Source organism: Schistocerca americana, chromosome 4 (genome assembly GCF_021461395.2).
Source record: "Schistocerca americana isolate TAMUIC-IGC-003095 chromosome 4, iqSchAmer2.1, whole genome shotgun sequence".
Lineage (NCBI taxonomy): Eukaryota > Metazoa > Arthropoda > Insecta > Orthoptera > Acrididae > Schistocerca > Schistocerca americana.
The window spans coordinates 239,883,122-239,899,966 of record NC_060122.1 but is presented as its reverse complement, the minus strand read 5'-3'; the positions used below and the strand labels follow the sequence as shown (position 1 = coordinate 239,899,966).

At 43.2% G+C, this 16,845-nt stretch overlaps 1 protein-coding gene across 1 annotated transcript in view; it reads right to left on the bottom strand.

Annotated features, from left to right (window-relative positions):
* LOC124613199 (serine protease snake-like) overlaps positions 1-16,845 on the bottom strand; it is a 275,095-nt gene that overhangs the window by 116,410 nt on the left and 141,840 nt on the right. The window lies entirely within an intron of this gene.

The following is a 16,845-nucleotide window of genomic DNA, read 5'->3' as shown; positions in this document are numbered from 1 at the left end:
ATTTCTTTATCGATCTCCCTTGCACATCCTTCTTCTCTTAATAGAAAACACATTTCCTGAGCATCTGTTCCAATTTCTTGATGTCTTGTTGTTTCCCATGCGCCACTTCCATAAGGTAAGTTTGGTACTGCTACTGTTTTACAAAACTGCAGCTGGGTTTCTTTCCTAGCTTCGATCTGCAAACTTTTAACGATGGTTCCGCGTATGGAAGTAAATTTATTTAATTTTTGGTCCTTGTCACGGCTATATTTGTAAGTGATGTCACGTCCTAGATATTTAACATGTTTCACTTGTTTATTATTCAAGATTATTCAGATCTCACTGGTTATTAACTACCACCAATGCTAGATTGTAATCTGAGGCTATCTGCTGCAACTTGTAGACTTCCATCTGAAGCTTATCTTCATTCCCTGTAATCAGAGTTAGATCATCTGCATATAAAATTACATCTAGTCTAGCGCCACGATTTAAAAAAAGTTCCTTTTACGTTCAACATTTTCTATTTACCAGTAGCTTCATCCGTGTATGTTGTAACCTCCCAACAGTTTAAATTATTTCCGTAACCTCGGAATAAAAATCTGACTAACCTCCCAATAAAAATGTGAGTCATACATAACCTTTCAACAATTAGCTGACTGTGGATCTAAACTGGAAAATCTAGACGTCAGCAATGCTGCGTCATGGCCCTGAAAAGTCATTCTGAATTGACTGAAGCTTCTTACCTCAGTTATGTCGTCTGATAACAGGTATATATCTGCTCCTATAAGAAATTTTTCTGCCAAAGCCCAGTGCAATGCTGGCCACTAGATTTTGTTATGTATAAAAAAAACTGATTTTTCTTTACGATAATTGGCATGACTATGGATAGGAGAAATTAGTAAACACTTTAAATTCAGATGAATGACTGTCAAAAGTTATCTTTATAAGAAAGATTATTATTGAAAAATTATTGAAAATATTTATATGTGATTTTAATATAACAATACTACAAAATGAGTTGTTCCAAATTACATATGCGCGCGGCAATAAATAATAATAATAATTTTTGCTTTTACCTTATACTACATCGCCCAGGCACGGCCATCGTTCTCCACGACCAACCTTGCTAATTCCATGCAGGACACAAGTGCTCTCCGTGAGCCATACAACTATACAACTGCCCTCTAAGAGCGACCTGACCCAACCGCCCGACTGCGAGCTACTACCACTACTGCTGCCGACACTGCTCTCTGGTCTGCGATTCTATTGTACGATTAGCTTATACAGGGTGTTACAAAAAGGTACGGCCAGCCTTTCAGGAATCATTCCTCACACACAAATAAAGAAAAGATGTTATGTGGACATGGGTCCGGAAACGCTTAATTTCCATGTTAGAGCTCATTTTAGTTTCGTCAGTATGTACTGTACAACGTGATCAAATTGTAAATTTTCACTATCAGCATGTGTGGGCTGACGAGAATCCGCACGCAGTTGTGCAATCACGTCATCAACACAGATTTTCTGTGAACGTTTGGGGCAGGCATTGTTGGTGTTGTCTTGATTGGGCCCCATGTTCTTCCACCTACGCTCAATGGAGCACGTTATCATGATTTCATACGGGATACTCTACCCGTGCTGCTAGAACATGTGCCTTTACAAGTACGACACAACATGTGGTTCATGCACGATGGAGCTCCTGCACATTTCAGTCGAAGTGTTCGTACGCTTCTCAACAACAGATTCTGTGACCGATGGATTGGTGGAGGCGGACCAATTCCATGGCCTCCACGCTCTCCTGACCTCAACCCTCTTGACTTTCATTTATGGGGCATTTGAAAGCTCTTGTCTACGCAACTCCGGTACCAAATGTAGAGACTCTTCGTGCTCATATTGTGGACGGCTGTGATACAATACGCCATTCTCCAGGGCTGCATCCAGTGCATCAGGGATTCCATGCGACGGTGGGTGGATGCATGTATCCTCGCTAACGGAGGACATTTTGAACATTTCCTGTAACAAAGTGTTTGAAGTCACGCTGGTACGTTCTGTTGCTGTGTGTTTCCATTCCATGGTTAACGTGATTTGAAGAGAAGTAATAAAATGAGCTCTAACATGGAAAGTAAGCGTTTCCGGACACATGTCCACATAACATATTTTCTTTCTTTGTGTGTGAGGAGTTTCCTGAAACTTTGGCCGTACCTTTTTGTAACACCCTGTATATTGCAGGCAGCGCGTGAGCAGTGCATCGAAGTTAACATCTGCTCGAGTGCGCTAGCAATAAATTGCTTAGTCATGGACCTCTTACAATATATATATTGAAGAGTGTCGAAGAAATACACCCATCCTTGCCGTATTCATTTGTTTGAATTCACTGACTATTTGTTATATTTCCCATACCTATGACAATTCCGGTGTTTGTGTATAGATTCTCAATAGCATTTACGAGGTGAGATGTCTACAAACGGAGCCATATAATTACTTTGCGACTGTTACACGTCGGTGGTTGGAACGGAATAACTGGTGGAAATGATCTTCTCTCGGCACGACTATGTCAATGCCTAGCACTCGACAACCGAAATGGTTTTTTACCCTCTGTTCTCTGCACTTAGACCTAGAATACAGTTTGAAATCGTAAAACAGAACGACAGTCGGGCTTTACGAGAATGGCTCGCTAATGTGGTGTAGATTTTCATCTCGCAGTGACTTTTCCTTGATCCTGTTGCCAGTACACGCGTGACAGATTATTAAATATAACCCTGTTCCTCTGGGTGGCGAAAAGGAGTATAAGGAAGATTAGTTTCAATAGCCTGTCAAAGAAGATATCAAAAGAGATGGGGCACAAGCTACAAATCAGAGGGGATGTGGAAGGAAATCTACATCAACATACTCCGCAAGCCACGCATGGTTTGTGGCGGAGGGTACTTTTTGTACCAATAACTGATCTCCCCTACTCGGTTTCACTCGCGAATGGTTTGTGGGAAGAATAGTATTAGCTCTAATTTCTCGAATTTTCTCGTCTTGGTCATTACGCGAGATGTATGTGGGAGGAAGTAAGTTTTCCGACTCTTCCCGGAAGTGCTCTCTCGGATTTCCAATAATAAACCTCTCTGTGACGCACAGTGCCTCTCTTGCAGCCTCTGCCAATGGATTTTGTTGAAGATCTCGGTAACGCTCTCGCGCCGACTAAACGAACCAGTGACGAAACGCGCCGCTCTTCGTTGGATCTTCCCTATCTCTTCCCTCAGTCCTGCCTGGTAAGGATCCCATATTGATGAACAACACTCGAGAATCGGTCGAACAAGCGCGTTATAAGCCACTTTATTCGTGGGTGAAGTTACATTTCCTTAAGGTTCTTCCTATGACTCTCGGTCTGGCATCTGCTTTTTGTGGTCTTACCACTTGTTCTGGATAGTTACTCCTGAATATTCTACTGTAGGTACTGTTTCCAGCAATTTGTCTTCAATGGTGTAGTTGTACAGTAGTGGCTTTCTTTTCCTATGTACGGGTAATATGTTACATTCATTTACGTTCAGGGTCAACAGGCAGAACCTTCACCATTCATCAGTCCTCTGCAGGCCATTCTGCAAATCGATACTGTTTTCTGGCGTTGCTACTTTCTTATAGACAACCGCATGATTTGCGAACAATCTCAAAGAGCATCCGATGTTTTCCAGTAGATCATTTATATACACTGTAATCAGTAATCGTCGTATCACACTTCCTTGGTGTATACCGGAAATTACATCAGTCTATTTTGTCCCATTAACAGTGACGTATTGAGTTCTATCTGTAAGGAAGTATTGAATCCAGTCGCAAATCTATACGATCGTCGATAAGCTCGCGTTTTCTTTTTTTCTTTTTCTTTTTTTTCAGTAAACGACAGTGCGAGAGTGTGTCGAATGCCTTCCTGAACGAATGGAGCTCGGCGTCAACCTGAGTTCCGTTGCCTGTTGCGTTATGGATCTCAGGAGGAACAGCGAGCTGAGTTCTGCATGATCTCTGCTTGCGAAATCCATGGTGAGTTTTATAGAGGAGATATTTGTTCTAAACACCTCATAATTCTTGAGCGTAAAACAGGAGTGGTCAGTTACTTCAAATGTGGACAAGTCGTTGAATGCCACTTGAATAAAAACCGACCAGAGACTTTTAAACGCTTCTAAAGCTGACTAAATCGACTGTTGGCGATGTGGGTGAGAAGTGAAAACTAGAAAGAACAACCACAGCTATGGCAACACCAGGCAGACCTCGTGTACTGACAGATAAGGACCGTCGAACACTGTAGAGGATGCTAGTAAAACATCGCATGAAATTGGGACTCGTGAGTTACAAATTGCTACCAGCAGTCCGCTAGCATAATGACTGTGCGTATTGAGTTAAAAGGATGGAGTACAGTGGTCGATCAGCTCCCCATAAATCATACATTGCTGTAGTCTATGGTAAGCGACGCTTGAGATGGCGTCAAGAGCGTCGCCGCTGGACAACCGAATGATATGGAATGATGAATAACGCTGTACCCTGTGGCAAGCTGATGGAAATGTTTGGGTTTGGCGAAAGCCTAGAGAATGTTGCCACCAAGACGTATAGCGCTAACAGTGAAGTACAGAGGAGGAGGTGTTAAGGTACGGGTTTTTTGTTCATGGTTAGGGTTTGGTCTCCTTGTTGCACGTAAGAAACCGCTAAATGTGGAAGGTATGAACACGTTTCACAACGTTGTCTACTGCGCATAGCAGAGGAACTTTTCGGAGATGATTGTTATCAGAGTGACAATACACCCTATCATAAAGCGGAATCTGTAAGGCAATGGTTTGTGGAAAATATCATTTCTGAAATGGACTGGCTTGCCCAGAGTGCCAACCTCAAGCCAATAGAATATCTCTGGGATGAATTAAACGTCGATTTCGTTCGAGATCCTAACGCCCAGCATTACAACCGTATGTGACTTCCGCTCTTGCTGCAGACGGGGCTCCACAGCATTCAGACACCTTACTGAAAGTGTCCACAGCAGAGTTCAAACCATCATAAAGGCCTGAGGGTGGACACACCCTACATCACTAATAGGTGTCCAGATATTTTTCGTCATATAGTGTAGATCTCATCAGACTCCATTGGAAGCTACAGTTAAAAATTAATATAAGTGTAACTGTGAGGTACCTGATGATAGTCACATGCTGCCGCAATTCGTTGTGTAAATAGACGCTGCCAAATAAAAGTGACTCAGGCTCCTTATCAGAAACCTCAGCCAGCTATGTCTCTGAAGCTTTTCTCTGTGCATTTGTTCAGCCTCTTGGCACTACGTCGTGCTGAACAATACATTAAATGCGTGCCTGCGTGTTCCTGTAACGAGTAATGTTCTGTCTTCGACAGCTATTCATGAACTGTAAACAGCGGCAAAATCCACCGTGGGTATATCGACGGCCGCTGTTCACTGTTTTCCAAGGTAGAGTCACCAATGATTCTGCAGGTAGTCGTTTGTTGTGAGACATGGGTAAGCAGTTTTCGAAGAATTGCCTCACGCCCATTGCTTATTCAAGACCTCTTACCACCTGAAACATTCATATCTGGCCATGGCTTCCTCATCTCAAAATGCTGTTTGCATAATTTTGATCATTAAGGCCTAGTACTCCCTGTATACACGTGTCCCATATGCAGCACGACTTCCATGGGCTTGAAGACATTAGTCAGAGAAATATCATTGATGAGGACGTAATACACTGTAGAACCCATGAACAAGAAACTGTGTCCTGTGATTGGAAGAAAGCACATGTCAAATCTGACTATACGAAGGGTAAAAGGGCAGCTCGTTTTGGAGGAGGAGGAAATTAGTGTTTTAACGTCCCGTCGACAACGAGGTCATTAGAGACGGAGCACAAGCTCGGATTAGGGAAGGATGGGGAAGGAAATCGGCCGTGCCCTTTCAAAGGAACCATCCTGGCATTTGCCTGAAGTGATGTAGGGAAATCACGGAAAACCTAAATCAGGATGGCCGGACGTGGGATTGAACCGTCGTCCTCCCGAATGCGAGTCCATTGTGCTAACCACTGCGCCACCTTTCTCGGTAGCTCGTTTTGTTAACGTTGCGAAATACGAGAGAGAGTGCAACGAACATCATACGTGAATTAGGGTGGCAGTCATTAAAAGAAAGGCGTTTTTCGTTTTGACAGGATCTTCTCATGAAATTCCAATCACTAACTTTCTCCTCATAGTGTGAAACTATTTTGCAGGCACACACCTACATAGGGTGACATAATCATCGTAATAAGACAAGAGAAATCAGAGCTCGCACGAAGAGATTTAAGTGTTTGTTATACCCGCGTGCTGATCGAGAGTGGAATGGTAGACAAATAGCTTGAAGGTAGCCCGATGAACCCTCTGCCAGGCACTTAATTATGAATTGCAGAGTAGTCGTGTACAGGTATATATGGAGGTATCCACACCACTGCCCATTGGAAGAACGAATACCGCCAGATAACGTTGCGGAAACATGACGCCATAGGGAAAGAATATCTGCATCTGCATAGATACTCAGCAAGCCACTGTATGGTACGTGGTGGAGGGTACCCTGTGCCACTACTAGTTATTTCCTTTCCTGTCGCACTCGCAAACGGAGCCAGGGGAAACTACTGTCTACATGTCTCTGTGTAAGCCCTACTTTCTCGAATCTTTATCTTCATGATCATTATGGGGACTGACAGGAGGAGCGCACAACTAGCCATCTGCACGAACACTTTCAGGAGAAGGCTGTCATGCTGATAAAGTACAGCAATGACTTTGCAAGCTCGTTATTACAATAATTTCAATAGAAGTAGAATGCAATGAGTGATGCAGGGGGATGAAGAGAGTGGGGGCGGAAGGGGGTGGGGGATCAGCGCTATGACCTAGGACAGTGGTTCCCAACGTTTTCAGACCATTACCACTGAGTGCAATCAGACACTAGCTAGTACCACCGTCCCCCCTTGCCATCTGCCCCCCCCCCCCCCACCTACATTATCACCAAATTTGGCTCCTAATTAAACTGTAGAATGAATGAATTTTCTTGGAGCACTTTCATTTTTAAAATGATGAATGATATTTACTTTGTGTGTGTGTGTGTGTGTGTGTGTGTGTGTTAGAATGAATGGCGAAGGAATTCGTGGTGCATCGCAAGTGCTACCCACAAAATAAAGCTAACTATCCACAGTGAAGGTAGACACTTGTTACAAAACAGGCATTGAGGTACTTGCTTGACCTGCACACTGCAACCCCATTTAAAATCAACCAAGTTAAAATGTGTGCACTATTCTTAATATTCGTAAATCAATTCATTGCTGCACTCCTTGCTTCTGAAATAGTAGAAATTAGGCTACTTCAGGCTGTTAATACTTTGTGTCTATCCACTCTAATAATAATAATAATAATAATAATAATAATAATAATAAAACTGTGTACAGAACTATAGTAGCTCTTATGCAGTTAATGCTGTGTCGTACTGTCAATTCATTCGTGTGTTTCGCAGTGAGTAATGAAGCAATTTCCAGACTACTGCAGGTACTATCTAAAACTTGGAGAAGACATTTTCTTGCGATATTTAACATTTGCTACTTACGTATATCTCACTTTCATCATTAGCGACGAGAGGTAAAAAGTGCAACCTCTGTGTGTGGTGGGTGGACTACGTCAGGAGGCTATATCCTCTATCGCATTAATGATACTAGTTGAGAAAAAGTAATTATTGATAACTAACATAATCTGTATTAGAGTCTTACAAAATTGTGGTGTTAGTAATTTAGTTTCGTGACTGAAACAGAATCGAATCGGTTAGTTTTTACTCCCCCCCCCCCCCGGTAAATTTCATTTCATCTTTCAGGGGGTAATTACACCCAGGTTGGGAGCCCCTGAGCCCGCATCTCGTGGTCGTGCGGTAGCGTTCTCCCTTCCCACGCCCGGGTTCCCGGGTTCGATTCCCGGCGGGGTCAGGGATTTTCTCTGCCTCGTGATGGCTGGGTGTTGTGTGCTGTCCTTAGGTTAGTTAGGTTTAAGTAGTTCTAAGTTCTAGGGGACTGATGACCGCAGCAGTTAAGTCCCATAGCGCTCAGAGCCATTTGAACCATTTTTTTTGGGAGCCCCTGACCTAGAAACAGGTTATCGCCTTCGGTTTTTGGACTTCTTCTCAAAAACTCTAGCTCACATAACTTTCCAGTCATTGGCGCACATGTTACCGATGACTGCGGCTTTGTGAATCTTTCTGCGTCTCCCTTTCCTCTTCTCTCCTACGTTCGACACGTCGGATGGGCGAAGGACGATTGCTTAATCGCAGTTTTGAATAATTCAGTCCATGAGGATATGATGCGAATGGTCTGCAGAATTTCCCCCGTGTCCTTGCAAAGACCTGCGCCGCCGCCTCCTTTGTGATGACTGCGACGAGAAGCATACTGAAGTAGGTATTCACGTGTTATGGAATACTACACTATGCGATCAAAAGTATCCAGACACCCCCAAAAACATACGTTTTTATATTAGGTGCATTGTACTACCACCTACTGCCAGGTACTCCACCTCAGCAACACATCGTGAGAGAGCAGAACGGGGCGCTCCGCGGAGCTCACGGACTTCGAACGTGGTCAGGTGATTGGGTGTCACCTGTCTCATACGTCTGTACGCGAGATTTCCACACTCATAAACATCCCTAGGTCCACTGTTTCCGACGGCGCTTTCAAAAATCACTCGGATTGAGCATCTGGAAGATATTAACACACCGGTCTACATAAGCAGAACAATACAGCGCTGCCAGATCGGTCACAGTGTTGTCAGTCTCTCTTAACTTTTCTCACACACCTCGTATATCGGTAGCAAACTATACAACCATACCTCTGAAAAGTTTAAATGAAGTTTGTACGATGTCGACTAAAATTATAATTACCTGTAAAGTTATACGAATGTCACCAGTTCCTCTAAAACATTTAGAATAATTTAATGTTATGAATGGTTTCGATCCCTCTATGTTATGCTGAGATTAAAAAATCTGTAACTGAAATAATGTGCAGCTACAATCACGACTGTACCGCATGCTATGCTCGTAAACGAATACCCTCCAGGGCCCTCTTTCATGCCCAGCACGTCTTGCTTTCGTGCGACAGATAACACAACTGGTGTGTGCATAACAGTAATATTGTCGGAAGTATCGTAGTTATGGAGTCTCGGTTGCAACTTCTATAGGACGACCTACCCAAGGGCAACGCTGTTGTAAAATGTTTTTACCTGAGGCAGATAAATGTTAGTGTTGGTGATACAAGACTTTCACTTTTGCATTGTGGAACTTCCAGGAGTGAGATTATATGTCTGTGCATGGCCATTACATGCCTCATAGCAAGGTCGGTAATTTACGTTGCAGTGTAGAGTGACCCTCGGCGCAAGGGTATCTGATTTGAATCTGAAAGCGGAATAAATTCGAATCACCAATATGTGGTCGGTAACAGAAGAAAATATGATGGCGTGTCGATGTGTACCACCAGACTACGCCAACGTCCAGCGTTAAATCCCAGTCCATCGTCAGTATCATGTGTTTTGGAGCTAAGTGATATGGTGATTATTGTTGATCCACCGGATGAGGACTTTAACCTCGGCGGTCCCACTGGAACCATTTGAGAGGAGAAGAGTGTATGCTGTAGCCGGATTTCATTCTGTTCCGTCCAACTTCATCTGTTATCATTCAAAACAAAACAAACACTACAGTACACTTCACAATCACATTCTAGATGACACGCATATAACCGTCAAACTGAGTCATACGGCTCGAATTCAGATTTACGATAAGGTAAGCAGGACTATTTGTAAAATTTCGTCAAGAACCATCCAGATGCAGTTAACGTCCAAAATTATCTCGCTGTAGATGACTCACAGTATTTACATTACGTCTTGCTACCTGTGCGGTCGTCATTGATGGTTGTGTGCAGTGAATTCTTCGAGTTCGCGATATTTTTTAACAATCAAAATAGCTGCGACATCGCTATCTGGTCCAGATACTCGTATTTAACTTACTATCCATGATTTGCACACGTCTCATGCACGGTAGCCTGGCCACCACGACGACTAGACCTCACTAAACGTGATACTCGCTGTGAAGGTTCATAACGCGTATCAAATGGTTCAAATGGCTCTCAGCACTATGGGACATAACATCTGAGGTCGCCAGTCCCCTAGACTTAGAACTACTTAAACTTAACTAACCTAAGAACATCACACATATCCAGAATGAGATTTTCACTCTGCAGCGGAGTGTGCGCTGATATGAAACTTCCTGGCAGATTAAAACTGTGTGTCGGACCTAGACTCGAAATCGGCCTCGGTCCGGCACACAGTTTTAATCTGCCAGGAACTTTTCATCACACATATCCATGCCCGAGGCAGGATTCGAACCAGCGATCGTAGCAGGCGCGCGGTTCCGGACTGAAGCGCCTAGAACCGCTCGGCCACAGCGGCCGGCTAACGGGGAATCATTTCACTAAACCATTACGATACCACTGACTGCCTGAAACATACTGTGCGACAAGCTTTCATTCAAGTTACACAAGCAATGCTCTCGCAAATGTCGCACACAACCTGGTGGTGCGTTATCCTTTTGCATGTGAGTGTCGGTGCACACGCAAATACTTGGGAGAAGTAATGGTTCATATCTAAAGAAAACTCGTCTAAGGAACTGTTGTTGACGTTACGTATTTAAGTTCAGATGGCTCTGAGCACTATGGGACTTAACTTCTAAGGTCATCAGTCCCCTAGAACTTAGAACTACTTAAACCTAACTAACCTAAGGATATCACACACATCCATGCCCAAGGCAGGATTCGAACCTGCGACCGTAGCGGTCGCGCGGTTCCAGGCTGTAGCGTCTAGAACCGCTCGGCCACACCGGCCGGCCGTATTTAAGTTTAGCAGTTTATGTCGGTTATTGTTAGGAGGTAACGGGATTTTGTGGCCACCCTGAACAAGGAATACGTAACTTTCTGCTCTCCTTGCACGGGAGCTGATCTTGAAGATTAGAGGAGAGGCGATTAGAAAAGTTATTTCAGCTGTGACATTACTTGCAGAAAGATGTCAAAATAGATATGTGCCGAAGTTCGAAGGGTAGGTAGAAAATTCAAAGCTGATTGTTGCGAAAAAACGAAGTAGCGTAGTTCAAACAGCCACCGTTTTATTTTGATGATACGTGGATTCATATTGCGTTGATTCAGAGATGTCAAAGAGAAAGTGTGTGAAGCAACAGTTAAAAAATGATGACCAGTCAATATTTTAATGTCTTCTCCAGTTTATTCAATGAACTGCAATTTTCAAGAAATCCGATTAAACAGAACATAGTTTATAGATCTTTCAGTTAAATTTATCGATCATAAAGTACAAAACCATATATCGTTCCATTCCAGGCATAATAATTTGTTTTTCTGGTAATATACACACAGTAGGAACTTTGAGGGACGATGGAAATGTATAAACATAACACAAGACGGCCATAAACAAGGTAGAGCCATAACCGTCAACTGCTTTGGCAACAGTCAGTGTATGAGTTTATGGGTCACAGTTGATGAATGTAATTCAGCAAAACAAAGTAACCTGAGCAGATTTTCATTAATCATAATAGAACTGACAAGGAAGCTAGGTTAAATGAAAGCTGAAATGCTACACAAACTGCTTCACCGTCGAAGATCACAACACAGTTCCTACTGCCCCACCATCACGAGAAAGAAAAAATGGCAGATATACCGTATGTATCAGAAGTAAAGATCAATATTCAGGGATATGACAGGAACGACCATTCGACCAAAATGTCTAGTAAACATGGCCTCTGAATTGCACATCATTACAGCTATGAGCACTGCTTCATCCTCGATACTATGAAACAAATCTCTTCTACCGCAAGCTCTTTTCTTTCCATATTTTTGATCACGGATAGTTTGGATCAAAACAAGAAAAAATTGTTCAGTCAACGTGGGCACTAAAGAGCGTACCTTAAGGGCAATGAGCACTTGCTCATCTTCGCTAGTATAAAAGACGTCTTTTCACAAGTTCTCATTGCTATTAAGGTAAGCAATTTAGAGCCCATGTTTACTGGTCATTGGCTTAGAATGATCATTCCTATCATATTCCTGAATATACACGCTTCCTTCTGGGACATCCCGTAGAAAGTACATGATAGCGGAATTGTAAATCAATTCAAGTCACTCGACAGAAGAAAGGCCATGGGACCCAATGAGGTACTGGTTAGAATGTCCTTCGTATAATGTGAAGGTCCTAACGCTCCTTCTCCTTCGGTGTAACAATGATGTACAGCAGAAGAAAAACGCCGTCCCGGACTTCATGAACGACCGCTGAACAGATACGCAGAACTAAAGATCTATCTCACTGAGTCCGATGGTGGAATTATGTAACATACGTTGTCCCCATGGGTTATGTTTTCGGAGCGGGAATAATGATCGTTGAAGTCAAAATCAATCGACGAAGTACCGACTGCGTGAATTCCAGTTCGCTATTTTCGTTCACAAGATCCAGAAGACTACACGGTAAACTGCAGAGCACAGATTGTACTACTTTTCTGAACTACCTGAAGGCTTTCTACTCAGTTACATAACATCACTTTTAAACAAAATAAGTGATTGCGAAGTATCTGAAACGGTACGTGATTGGGTTGGAGACAATCTAGAAAACCGGATTAGGAACATCGCGCTTAAGCAAATAACAACATATTTAAATATCCCACTGGTCATGGCGAAATCAGATTTAATACGTTGCAGCTAGTAGCAAAACTATCTTCTAAATGTAGAGCAACACCACATATTTTTTATATTGGTGTGGATTTTCACTTCTTTTTCTTCTTGAGCAGCACACAACACACCCTTCTGTGACATTCTTTTTCTTATCATTTGGGGGAATGTGCGTTGGAAAATGAATCCATGGTTTTGCCTTTACTTGTAAGTCTCGTAGTGGTGGTACACATCGATGGTCGCCCGCGAACGGAGTATTCAGGTAGCTGTGCACACACTAGTAGTTGCTGCAAACACTCCTCACCACCCCCGGGATTTGCTCTCCCCTCCATGTTGGTTGTTTACTAATGTTAGCTACCACGTGACGTACATCACCTGTGCTTCACTTTAGAATACATTTAAGAGCCATCTGTTCGGTAGAGACTAAACTCTATTCATTCTTATAGTTACTCTCGCATTTGCAAGCGAAGTTCTTCGTACAATTTAAGTATTCTACCATAGCAACTTAGTGCTAGTAAAGATTGTTTTTTATGCCACTGGCTCAACTAAGTCATCGTATAGGCTGCAATCAGGGTTGAAAAAGTCAGTGGTTTCCCGCTGAATCTGGTGTTTTTTTTATAGCCCGGGGTGTGAAAAAATTTGATCAGTGTTAGGTGGGAAAGATGATGGATTTTAGGTTTTTTTTGTTTTGATGATTTAAAGATATGTTTCGTATTTATGATCGTTCCAATTTTCTGTCGCTTGGGCTAAAATGGCTCTAAGCACTATGTGACTTAACATCTAAGGTCATCAGTCCCCTAGACTTAGAACTAATTAAACCTAACTAACCTAAGGACACCACACACATCCATGCCCGAGGCAGGATTCGAACCTGCGACCGTAGCAGCAGTGCGGTTCCGGACTGAAGCGCCTAGAACCGCTAGGCCACAGCAGCCGTCCTGTCGCTTGGGTTAATGCGTAACGTATTACATAGACAAAACAAGAGATCACGTGGCAATTGAAAGGAAGCGCTTAGCTATGAATTACAAGATCTGGATATTTCCCAGCGCTGGCACGTACGTGCATCCGCTCCGTCTCCAATGATCTCACCGCCGACAGTGCGATAAACCATAATCTTGCTTCATCCTTCCTTCCACACCTGTATATCAACAGTAAAGGTGGTTTAGTCTTCGACACCAGAAGCCTAACGTCCATATCTCATTTTGACACGCAAAAGTTGAATTGTTACTGTACACATGTACGAAACAGGAACTCCATCGAATGATTAGCCAAAACTAATTCAAGTGTAGGTACGAGGGGCAGTCAAATGAAAACCAAACATTCGCCACAATAGGACAATTGAATGGTTCCATTTAAAAGTAATCACCACTCTCGTTAAGACATTTATACGACTTGGAGACGAGACGGTAAATTCATGTTTCGTGGAACGCGTTGTGCCACTGACGGATGTGCAAACGCACCCAGTCTAGTCCGATTGAAACCAACGTCCACGCATGTCTTTGTTCAGGTGAAGGTGTGAAAATCTCACGGTGAGAGATCCAAATGTGCAGAGGATGTTGCAGTGTCTCCCACCCAAAACGCTGAAGCGTAGCCTTCGGCCGATTGACGTGCGGGGACTGGCGTTATCGTCCAACAGGATGATTTCGTCTGACAGCATTCCGATAGCCCGAGGGCAAACGGCAAAGCCAACAGTGGAAACAACCCACATCTCCCCCGCAAAAAAAAAAAAAAAAAAAGACCAATCCTGTTCACACACAAGTTTCAGTAAATTCATCAGGACGTTCTTCGACTGCAGGGGCTCTCTGCCTGTCGAGTTCTTCGAGCTTTAAACCACAATCAAAGCGCAGTGATATGAGGATAATTTGCAGAATCTGTGACGGGCCGTATAGGCTGTGGGACGGAATCATCCAGTTGCACGGTAACATCCGACCCCACACTGCCGATCGGACGAAGGCTACACTTGAGCGATTTGGTTGAGAAACACTGCAACAACCTGGGTACAGCCCAGATATTTCACCGTACAATTTGTTCATCTTTGGCAACCTGAAAAAAAAAGACATGCGTGAAAGTCGGTTTCAGTCGGGCGAGAAAGTGCAAGGGCGGGTGCGATTGTGCATCCGTTACCGTTCGACCATGTTATAATACACAGGAACTGGTCGTGTCGTCTTCCATTGGTGTAAATATCCTAATGGGTATGTTGGTAACTTTTGAATGGAACCATTCCCTGATCCCGCCGTTTGACTGCCTCTTATACACTGAGATGGCAAAAGTTATGCGATAGCGATGTATACATGTACAGATGACCGTAGCAGCGCGTACGCGAGTTGTAAAGGGGCAATGCATTGGCGGAGCTGTCATTTGTACTCAGGCGATTCACGCGAAAAGGTTTCCGGCGTGATTATGGGCCCAGACGACGGGAATTAACAGCATTTGAACGCAGAAAGATAGGTAGAGCTAGGCACAGGGGACATTCTATTTCTTCCATTTCGAAAATCGTTAGAGAATCCAATATTCCGAAATCCACAGCGTCAAGAGTGCGCCGGGAAAACCAATTTCAGGCGTTCTCTCTCACCATGGCCTTTACATAAGGACCGAGCGCAGCGGCGTTTGGCATTTCTGACGCGGGAATATAAATTCTTTGAGATGCTCTACAATGTGGTGCATTTTTCATTGTCGTATCTACTGTGGTTTTTCCCTCCTGGGTCCTTGAAATCAGGGAGGTTTGAGTGGGAGACCCTCTATTCTTCGAGCTACGTCAAGTATAATTCCCTAAAGATACAAATTGTTACCCTCAGCCGGCCTGTATGGCCGAACAGTTCTAGGCTCTTCAGTCTGGAACAGCGCGACTGCTACGGTTGCAGGTTCGAATCCTGCCTCGGGCATGGATGTGTGTGATGTCCTTAGGTTAGTTAGGTTTAAGTGGTTCTGAGTTCTAGAGGACTGATGACCCCCGCTGTTAAGACCCATAGTGCTCATAGCCATTTTTTGTTACCCTCAGATACTACACAGTGGGTTCCTGAAGACCTTTCCACGAAAAGACCGTGCCGGGATTAACCAACATGGTAGATTTCAATAAATAATGTCTGCGCTCACTACCCCTAGCATAACTGGAAGCATCTTGTAAAGATGTAGCTGTCGTCCCAAATGGTTCCATCTCCGCTGGTTGCAGGCTCTAACGTGTACGCAGTAAGCAGTGCATAACTAAATGGCAAATATGATCTAATTCAGTGTTAGTAAAATTGAAATTACGGAGTACCAGGATGAAATTTAATTTTTTTCCTATTATAGAAGCCCAAGAATCAAGAAAAAGGTTCTGAGAGCCAGTCTATCATTAATATTCATCCCCGTTTGGAGCAGTAAATTAACGTTTAAACAGTAAATATAAATAATAAACGATTCACTTCTTGGCGTCCTTAATCGGGCAGGTAAGTTAGAAAATTTAAAAAGGGAAATGGATAGCTTAATGTTAGATACAGTGCGAATTTATGAAGTTCGGTGGCAGGAGGAACAAGACTTCTGGTCAGGTGAATACATGGTTATAAATACAAAATAACTGTAATGCAGGAGTGGGTTTAATAATGAATAAAAATATTGGAACGCGAATAAGCTACTACGAACAGCATAGTGAAAGCATTATTGTAGCCAAGATAGACACGAAGCCCACGCCTATCACTGTAGTACAAGTTTATATGCCTACTAGCTCCACAGATGATGAATAGATTGAAGAAATATAAGCTGCGATAAAATAAATCGTTCAGATAGATAAGGCAGACGAAAATTTAGTCATGGGGGACTGGAATGCGATTGTAGGAAAAGGAAGAGGAGGAAAAGTACTAGGTGAATAGGGAATGGCGGTAAGGAATGAAAGGGGAAGGGGAAGCCGCCTGGTAGAATTTTTCACAGAGCATAACGTAGTCATAGCTAACATGTGGCTTAAGAATCATAAAAGAAGGATGTATATACATGGAAGAGGCCTGGAGACAACGGAAAGTTTCAGACAGATTACATAATGGCAAGACAGAGCTTTAGGAACCAGGTTTTAAACTGTAAGACATTTCCAGGCGCTGATGTGGACTCTGACCATAATCTATTCGTTATGAATTGTAGATTAAAACTGAAGAAATTGAAAAAAGGTAGG